The sequence below is a fragment of the Myotis brandtii genome, unplaced genomic scaffold (genome assembly GCF_000412655.1).
Source record: "Myotis brandtii unplaced genomic scaffold, ASM41265v1 scaffold114, whole genome shotgun sequence".
Lineage (NCBI taxonomy): Eukaryota > Metazoa > Chordata > Mammalia > Chiroptera > Vespertilionidae > Myotis > Myotis brandtii.
Genome location: NW_005353927.1, coordinates 1,113,949 through 1,124,048, shown reverse-complemented (window position 1 = coordinate 1,124,048; position 10,100 = coordinate 1,113,949). Strand labels below are relative to the sequence as shown.

Below are 10,100 nucleotides of genomic sequence, written 5' to 3'. Positions count from 1 at the left end.
ACACCAACTCAGAGCTTCCGTTTTCCCTCTCATCTGATACTTATTTTCCCAACCCTCCTTCCCAACTCCAACTGGCTTCTCCCAGCAAAACCCTCCAGTTCCCTCCAGGGAGGGGGCAGTGAAAATAAGGAAAGAAAGAGAGAAAAAAAATAATAACTTTCCCTTAACAACAAAACTACTTTGCCACCTAGATCACCCCAGTTTAGTATTGCTTTCTTCCTTCTCAAAGGTGCCCATTTCCCCCAATTTCACGCCTGTGTCTCTGCTGCTTTGGGGACCCGCCATCTGACGGCCCCTTCCTCTCCACCCCACCACCTGCTTTCAGGGTGAAAGAAGTCGGCCGAGTGCCCCGTATTTACCACCCAGTGTTCCAGGAGGAAATAGCCAATGGTCTGACTGTCACCTGGACTCCCCTCCCTGTGGGGCCTCGCCTGGGCCCTCCTGAGCCCTGGAGATTTCACTCCTCTCTGGGTGAGTTTCCCCCCTTTGCATGTGTCCAGAGACACCTCCTTTCTCAGATGGATCCCTTTCTGTCTCAGAAGGATTTCCAAACCACCCCAGAGACTCTCAGTACCAGTGGGGACACTATTGCAAGTTGCCGCTTTGGGAAGTCACCTGGGAGAAGGGTTATTTATCCTGCATGCTGACTCTGGAACAATGCAGACACTTATTAGATCGGTGTTGGCTTCATTGTTTATTGCAAAGCAACTTAGATTCCTACAGGGGATAGGCAGCCAAAGACCCGGAGTGTGGCGAACCAAAGATCACCTGCCCCAGCCAGGTGACGCCAGCCAGTGGAAATGGCTGTGTGGACATGCCAGGACAGTGTTGCTAGAACTTAATTTTTTTTTTTTTAGAAGAGACCAGAACACTGTCTTTATGTGAAACCTTTTGATCTTTATTTTATTTTATTTTAATATATTTTTATTGATTTTTTATGGAGAGGAAGGGAGAGGGATAGTTAGAAACATCGATGACAGAGAAACATTGATAGCTGCCTCCTGCACGCCCCCTACTGGGGATGCGCCTGCAACCAAGGTAGGGCGTGCCCTTGACCGGAATCGAACTTGGGACCCTTCAGTCTGCAGGCCACCGCTCTATCCACTGAGCCAAACCGGTTAGGGCGATCTTTATTTTTTTTAAAAAATATATTTTTATTGAATTCAGAGAGGGAGGGAGAGAGAGAGACACATCAATGATGAGAGAGAATCATTGATCAGCTGCTCCTGCAGGCCCCCCTCCTGGGGATCAAGGCTGCAACCCGGGCATGTGCCCTTGACCGGAATCAAACCTGGGACCCTTCAGTCTGCAGGCAGACACTCTATCTACTCAGCCAAACTAAATAGGGCAACTTTATTTTTTAATATATATTTTATTGATCTTTTACAGAGAGGAAGGGATAGGGACAGAGAGTTAGAAACATCGATGAGAGAGAAACATCGATCAGCCACCTCCTGCACACTCCCTACTGGGGATGTGCCCGCAACCAAGTTACATGCCCTTGACCGGAATCGAACCTGGGACTCTTGAGTCTGCAGGCCGACGCTCTATTCACTGAGCCAAACCGGTTAGGGCTAGGGCAACTTTTTGATCTTTAAATGCTGACAACGAATTTAATATTTAGAGATAGTGTAGGGTCCTTACAAAGCCTGCTGGCCACCAGTTTGGAATTTTTAATATATTTTATTGATTTTTTACAGAGAGGAAGGGAGAGGGATAGAGAGTTAGAAGCATCGATCAGCTGCCTCCTGCACACCCCCTACTGGGGATGTGCCCGCAACCAAGGTACATGCCCATGACTGGAATCAAACCTGGGACCCTTCAGTCCACAGGCCGATGCTCTATCCACTGAGCCAAACTGGTTAGGGCTGGAATTTTTGGTTTAGGGTTTCTTTCAGTGGTAGACACTCATACACAGATACACTCCTGCTTGTGTACATGCAGGACTGTCTCTCTTTAGAGCAGCAGTTCTCAAACTTTGGTCTTAGGGCCCCTTTACACTTTAAAATCACTGAAGACCCCAGTAGAGCTTTTGTGCTTGCAAATTATATCTACTGATACTTGTTGTGTTAGAAGTTTAATACACTTTGAAAATATTTATTAATTTAAAATAGCAATAATAAGTCCATTATAGAGTAAGATCTTTGACATTTTTATTGAAAAGAGTATATTTCAGCCCAGGCCAGGTTGCTAAATCGCTTAGAGCATTGTCCCGTATACCAAAAAGGTTGTGGGTTCAAGTCCCAGTCAGGGCACATACGTAGGTTGCAGGTTCCATCCCTGGTCAGGTGCGTACTTGGAGGGAGGTAACTGATAGATGTTTGACTCTTGCATTGCTGTCTGTCTGTCTATCTCTCCTTCTCTCCCTCTCTCCCTTCCTCTCTCTGTAAAATCAATGAATATATCCTCAAGTGAGGATTTTTAAAAAAGAGTATATTTCAGAACACAAAAAAATTTAGTGAGAGTAAAAGAACAAAAAGATGACCAAAAAAACCCCAAAAATAAAACCACAAAATTTTGTGAGAATAGTGGCATTGTTTTACATGTTTAGAGTCATCTGGATTCTCAGATCTTCTGCATTCAGCCTTTTGAGAGATGTCCTGTAGCTTCTGGAAAGTTTCGCCCAGAATAAAAAGGGCAGATAACATCTGAATATTACTATGGAAATAGTCTTGAGGACCCCACGGCTTCCCCCACATCACCGCACTATGACAACCGCTGTTCTAGATTTTAATGCTTATTTTAACATTTTCTGCCAGGATTCGCTTTTGGAGTGAGACACTTCCGTGTCTCTTTTCTCATTTAGATAATTCTGTGCAAGAATCTTCCCTGGAAGGTACAACGGTGGCCTTCTCATTCCTCCAGGCTTTCTCTTTCCCAATGTAAGCTTTAAATTTGCTCATATAATGAGCTATCAGAGGGAATGAGTCAACGGTCTGGTTGAAAGTACAGTGGGGCCTTGACTTACGAGTTTAATTCGTTCCGTGATGGAGCTCGTAACTCAAATTACTCTTATGTCAAATCTTAAAGTGAACGAGTGAGACACGTGATGCTGGGCTGATGTTGTGACACTTCCGTGTCTCTTTTCTCATTTAGATAATTCTGTGCAAGAATCTTCCCTGGAAGGTACAACGGTGGCCTTCTCATTCCTCCAGGCTTTCTCTTTCCCAATATAAGCTTTAAATTTGCTCTTATAATGAGCTATTAGAGGGAATGAGTCAACGGTCTGGTTGAAAGTACAGATTAGTTACATGGTGGGACGAGGGAGTCTTCCTTGAATGTAAGTGCAAGCTTTGCGCAGTGACAGGTATTGTGGCCAATTAGGTTTACCTGAGTCGAAGTAATTGCTAATTGAAATAAAAAAAGAATGTAGGTGCAGAATTGGGGCAGGAGGCCACTCTCACATGTGGGGTCAGAGCAAAGTGGATTGGTTAAATGTGAGGGCTTTTAAAAAAAATCCTCACCCAAGGAGTGAGGATATTTTTTTAGAGAGTGGAAGGGAGTGGAGAGGGGGAAAGAGAGAGAGAAAGAGAGATGTGAAAGAGACACATCAATTGGTTGCCTCCCGCATGCACCCCGATGGGGGGCACGGATCGAACCTGCAACCCCGGTATGTGCCCTTGCCTGGGAATTGAACCCTGGTCCCTCTGGTGTACAGGCCGGTGCTCTAACCAGTGAGCAGTACTGGCCAGGGCAAGTGTGAGGGCTTTGAAGTCAGACTTCCTGGGGTTGAATCCTAACCTTGATTTTGGGCAAGTTACTGAACTTCTCTGGACATTATCTACCTCATCTGTAACGTAGGGCTAATAATAGATACAGTAGCTCCTTGTGGCTGTGGCTGTCATTAGACAGTGCAGATTTAGAACATTTCCATCAGCACAGAAAATTCTTTGTGCCTCGAGGGGTATTGTGGGAATTACTAGTAAATGAGATGATATATAAGTGATCACATAGTAACTGGCATGTGATAAAACCTCGATAAATGTTTGTTGCCACTGTTATTATTATAATGACTAGAGGCCCAGTGCATGAATTCATGCACCGGTGGGGTTCCTCGGCCTGGCCGGCGATTGGGCCAATCAGGCTGTCTCGCCCAGTCCTGATGGGGCAATCAGGGCAGCTGTGGGGAGGGACCGAAGGAGGTTGGCCAGCTGCAGGAAGTTGGCTGTGGGAGCACACAGACCACCAGGGGGCAGCTCCTGCATTGAGCATCTGCCCCCTGGTGATCAGTGCGCATCATAGCGACCAGTCATTCGGTTGCTTAGGCTTTTATATATATAGATTATGATAGGGACCAAGTGGGATGATAAATGAAGAAAATGGGAACTGGAGGCCATAACCCTCTCCAGAGGGTTATGTCCCTCAGTTCTATCTATTGATAACTGTCAGGCAATAGCAAATCTACTTTTCAAGAGAAGCCAGAAATCTATTTAGTTGAACTCTCTCCATTTAAAAGAAGCGTTGATGACTAATCCATTTTTAAAAACACTGTGTAGGCCAAACAAAACGGGCCTGCAGTTTACAATAATGTTTGGAGTGGGAAAATGAGGAAAGAATTTGCACAGCTGGAGTAAAAGCTGTAAGTGTCCCAGCTTCCAAAAGCTGATGTCACTCAGGCATGTTCATTCTCTCTCTGGTAACATCGATGCGGAGAGAAACAGGAAAAGGTGTCCCTGGGGGGCGAGGGGGGGGGCAGGGAGACTGATAGAACAGCAGGTTGGGGCCTTTCAAAGAGGAAGAGAGGTGACACAATGGAATCCTGTCACTCGTCCATGAGAGGGATGCTGAGAGCCTTTGATCAGAATTCTGTGCCAGGCAAGATGCTGTGAGAAGTAGAGACACATAAGGCAGGTTCACGGCCATCCTAGAGCTGTGGTCTGGGGAAAACAGAGGAACCTGAAAGGTCCTTAACTTCTGAGGCCATTTGAGAAAGTGGTAAGTGGATTATCAGACACGTGCTTATTAGCGCTCCGAGGAGGGCAGAATAACCTCAGACTTCGTTATGTTGGGAGTGTCCTCTATGGCAGAGGGGGCATGTAGGCCTGATTTGGCAGAGTTCGGTAAAGCTGAGGAGAGAGAGCTGGGTCAAGGGAAACCGATCAGGGAACCACACCCAGGTGTCTCCAGGGACCTGGCAGGGCATGTAAATGAGTGAAGTGGGAAGGTGTGAGACAACAGGGAGTGGTGGAGACTGTGGCAAACTGGACAGTCCGTGCTCTGTCTCAAGGCAGCTGCAGTTTCTCGGCTCCAGCCAGTTCTTGCTTTGCAGGAATGTGGACTCAGCCCTGGCCGGTTTGGCTCAGTGGATAGAGCATTGTTTTTTTTAGTTGATTGTTAGAAAGAGAGGAAGGGAGAGAGAGAGAAACATTGATGTGAGGGAATGCGCCACCTGGCCCCCTACAGTGCACTAGATGACACCCAACCAATGGAGCCATACTGGCCAGGGCTGGGAAGCCTCATTTTAATGAGACATCTCTAAAGCCTGCTGTGTCCAATGCGGTACCCACTATCATTTGTAGCTGTGTAAATTCAGATTTAATGGAAATAAAATAAAGAGTATCGTTCCCAGTCACACCAACTGTATTACTGGTGCTCATGGCTGGTAGCTGTCGTTAGACAGTACAGATTTAGAACATTTCCATCAGCAGGGAAAATTCTTTTGGACAGTGATGCTCTGGCCAAAAGAACTCTGACAGGTTTTCAACCTGATAACGAATTGAAAAATGTTTAAATTTACTGCAAGCTGAATAAAACAGCTTTGTAGAACAGGCACATCCTATATAATAAAAGCCTGATATGCAAATTATCCCCTTTGATGGGTTGTTCAGTGGAGGCGCTGCCGGCCCAGATGGGCCCCAACGAGAGTGGGACCACAGCGGGATCGTAGAGCAGGTGAGCAGGTGCCAGACCAAGGCGGGTGTGAGCAGGGGCCTGATTGCCCTGCTGATGGCCCCTGCAGACAGCAACTGGAGCCGTGGCAGGGGGCCGCCTGGCCCCAATAGATCGTCCCGCAGGTGGGATGGTGGAGCAGGTGAGGGAGTGGTGCCAGGCCAAGACGGAGTGCTGTGAGGCTGGAGGTATGAGCTGGGGGGGACTCCACCTGTGTACGAATTCGTGCACTGGGCCTCTAGTGTATTCAGATTGTTCCCTCCCCTCCAAACAACGCCACAGTAAATATTATTTATCTAACTGTGAACTTAGGGCTACAGTCTAGAGCTGAATGGCAGGTTACTTTCCTAAGAGGTGGTGGCATTTCCCGGGAGAATCCCTTTCTCCTACCCCAACCAGCCCTGGAATGATGGGCCTTTTTTAAAAGAAAAAAAAATTAAATTGGCTTTGGATCCCCAGTGTTGACTTAAATTGGTTTTTAAACTATGAAATGAGGCATAAATGATACATATGTTCCTAAAGCTTACAGTTCTTGTGCCTCCAGAAAGCCCAAATCAATTAGCAAGTTAAATATAAACAAAGCAACCAAACCAATATAATTCAAATTAATGAGAGAGTTGCTCTTAAGTGCTTCCTTAAGACAAGTACTTTGCAGACTGCCACACTGGGCCCTTTTGGGTTTAGCAGGCCCTGTGATGTCTCATTTCCCCCCTCCCTTTTCTCTGAACTGCAGCAAAACCTCTATTTGTACCATGATGTCTGTTGGCCTTGAGTTGAGCCCAAAGGCCTCATTATGAGCTAAATCCACCCGTCTCCTCTTCTCGTTGGCCCATGGCAAGTAAAATAGTCCTGTTTGGCATTCGTGCAATTACATTCCCCGGGCATGGAAGCCAAATGGTAGTACTGGATTATAAAGTGATAATCCAGGAATCCAAATATACCGATTCCTTCTTTTAGCTTATTTTCCAAATGAAAACACAAAATAAAAAATTCTTGGAAAGAGTATTTGGGCTGTTGGGAATGCCTACAAGGTTCCATGGACCACAAACCCAGCCCCACTAGGGCTAGCAGGTAGCTGTGTACACAGAAGGCGCCAAAACTTGTTGACTTGAATTTATCTGTTGACAGAATAAGAGCAAGCTCAATATTGGGTGATGGGGGTTGCTTTCCTATCTGGTCAAGGATGTGAATATCAAAGCGTGGCCTTTGGACTTCGGGCTGGCCTGCGGAGGCTGTGACCAGACGGGTTTGTTCTCTGGACTATGGGCGTGTGTTGAAAAGCAAGTGATTAGCATTTGGGGAATCCAGAGGCAGTCTGCCTCCCTCCCTGCAGCTCAGCACGTTTGTGTTTTCCAGTGTAACTGACACAGTGCGGCCTCCACTTTAATTTACGGGCAACCAGTGTTGTGCACTGGGTCAGAACACAAGCTCTAAAGTCAGAGTATCTGGGCTTAAGACCTCGCTCCACTACTTGTTAGTTTGTGACTTTGAACAAATTACTTAGCCTCTCAGAAGTCCCTGTCCTTCTCCGCAGAGCGGGAGTAATAATAGAGCCAACCTTGGGGTTGTTGTGAGGAGTGAATCAATGCATGTAAAGTACTTGGTGTGATACCTGACAAGGAGAAAAGGCTTAATGTTTTATTTTAAATAATGCTCTATATATACATATATATAATTTTTAAATCCTCACTCAAGGACATAAGGATATGTTTATTTTTTTTTATATTTTTATTGATTTCAGAGAGAGGAAGGGAGAGGGAGAGAGAGATTGAAATAATGTTGAGAGAGAATCATTGATTGGCTGCCTCCTCCACGCCCCTACTGGGGATGGAGCCCGAAACCCGGGCATGTGCTCTTGACCTGAATCGAACCCGGGACCCTTCAGTCCGCAGGCCAACGCTCTATCCATTGAGCCAAACCGGATGGGGCAGGATATGTTTATTGATTTGAAAGAGAAGGGGGGAGAGAGAGAGAGAAAGACAGAGAGAAAGAGAAAGAGAAACATCAATGTGAGAGTAACATGGATCAGTTGCCTCCAGCATGTGCCCTGACTGGGGGATTGAACCCAAAACCTGGGAATGTGCCCTGACCAGGAATCAAACCCACAACTTTTTTTTAAAATATATTTTATTGATTTTTTACAGAGAGAAAGGGAGAGAGATAGTTAGAAACATCGATGAGAGAGAAACATCGATCAGCTGCCTCCTGCACACCCCCCACTGGGATGTGCCTGAAACCCAGGTACATGCCCTTGACCGGAATCGAACCCGGGACCTTTCAGTCCACAGGCCGACGCTCTATCCACTGAGCCAAACCGGTTTCGGCACGCAACTTTTGGTGTATGAGAAGATGCTCCAACCAACTAAGCCACCTGGCCAGGAAATAATGCTTTATATTTCATTAGCTTGTTTTTATTGGGAGAGGAAGAAAGAGATGGGTCTTTCCCTTCGGAGCACTGAACACTGTTTATAGCAGTGCTCCAGGAGAACGTTAGAATTGGAGAAATTCATTTTGCCTCAGAATATAAACTTCTATAGTTCACATTCCCTTCTCTGTCATTTAGAAACCCAAAGTATCTGAGAGTGCCCAGATGTCTCAAACCTCATTCGGTGGCCAAATCTGAACTTGCACATTGCTCTTTATTTTTTTTCCATTGCTCTAATCACAGGTGTCAAAGCGGAAATAGTAGTTGGGTTACGAGGTGCTGCCCCAGACCTATGTGGGTTATTTAAATACGGCATATGCATTGATTTACCTTTCTAAATCCCCCAAATTCTGAATTCTGAAACTCATTTAGGCCGCAGAGCTGTGGTACGGGATTGTGAACCTGTATTCAACTTTCATTTGAGCAACCTCAGTAGGCTACTGACACAGACAGGCAGACAGATGCATAATGTGAATTGCAGGTGTTGAGGGCTCAGCTGTTCTATTACATCTCAACACGAACAGTTTAAAAACAGTCGACACTGACAGCCGAGGCATCTAGGCCCAAACTCCAGTTATTCTAGGATCCACTAGATTTGCTCTCAGGGAGTCATAAAGCGTTTTTTTAAATGTCCAGGTGTGGACAGAATTATTCATAATAGCCAAAAATGGAAACAACCCAAATACCCATCAACAGATTAATGGTTTTAAAAATGTAGTATAACTAGACAATGGAATCCTATATAATAAAAGGCTAATATGCAAATTGTCCCCCAGGAGTTCAACTGGGAATTCGACCAGTGGCGGGGCCAGCAGGCCTCGATTGGGGCAGGCTGGCTGGACCCCACCTGTGCATGAATTCATGCACCGGGCCTCTAGCATTATCTATAATAATAAATCTATAATAATAAAAGCATAATATGCTAATTAGATCAGACAGCCAAACGACCTTCCAGACATCCTTCTGGACGAAGCCGGGGCTGCAAGGGCCGAGCCCCTTGCACAAATTTCATGCATCGGGCCTCTAGTTCAGCCATAAAAAGGAATGAATGGTACCTGCCACAGTGTGAAAGACCTTGAAAATGCTGTGCTTAGTGAAAGAAGCCAGACATAAAAGGCTGCATATTGTTTGATTTCGTTTGTATGAAGTGGATGGCTCTCTGAACGGCCATACTTAGTTTATGTGCCTCGTAATTTTTTCTTGAAAAACTGGACATTTTGAATATTTTAATGTGTCACTCTCGGAGTAGATTCTCTATCCCCACCCCAGGGTTTGTTGCTGCTGCTCCGTATGGGTTGTAATGATTTATTTGTTTAGTGACTTTTCTAGACTTTTAAAATAAAGACTATATTCTTGGCCATGCGGGGTCAGTGATTTAACAGAGATTTCCTTAACTGCCCAGAATGAAACAGAAATTGCCCAGTCTTTGCAGCTGGGCTCTGTGGGAGTCGGGACACGCTTTCAAGACTCAGTGGGCAGTTTACAGCCTTCACCTTCACTTCCTGGTTGCACCGAACGAAGGTCAGCCAGAGGTGCGAGCTTAGAGCCTTTGGGGTCTTTTCTGAGTATGTGCCTACCCTGGGCACATGGCCTTCTAGGTTCCCTGAAATATGTAGAAGATTTTTAAATTTTTATTTTATTTTTTAATGAACTAAATTCTACAGTTTAAATTAGGGCTCACTCTTTGTGTTGTGTAGTTCTATGGGTTTTGGCGAATGTATCTGTCATTATAGTATCGTACAGAGTAATTTCACTCCTCTAACAATCCCTCCATGGTCCACCTGTT

General features: G+C 45.5%; 1 protein-coding gene across 1 annotated transcript in view; it reads left to right on the top strand.

The window, feature by feature from the left end:
- The first annotated feature begins 269 nt into the window (after positions 1-269).
- Positions 270-10,100, top strand: part of ZNF541 (zinc finger protein 541) — a 39,336-nt gene continuing 29,505 nt past the window's right edge. Inside the window, exon 1 of the mRNA XM_005857847.2 lies at positions 270-471. The gene's annotated coding sequence lies outside the window, so the exon portion shown is untranslated. The remainder of the gene's footprint in view (positions 472-10,100) is intronic.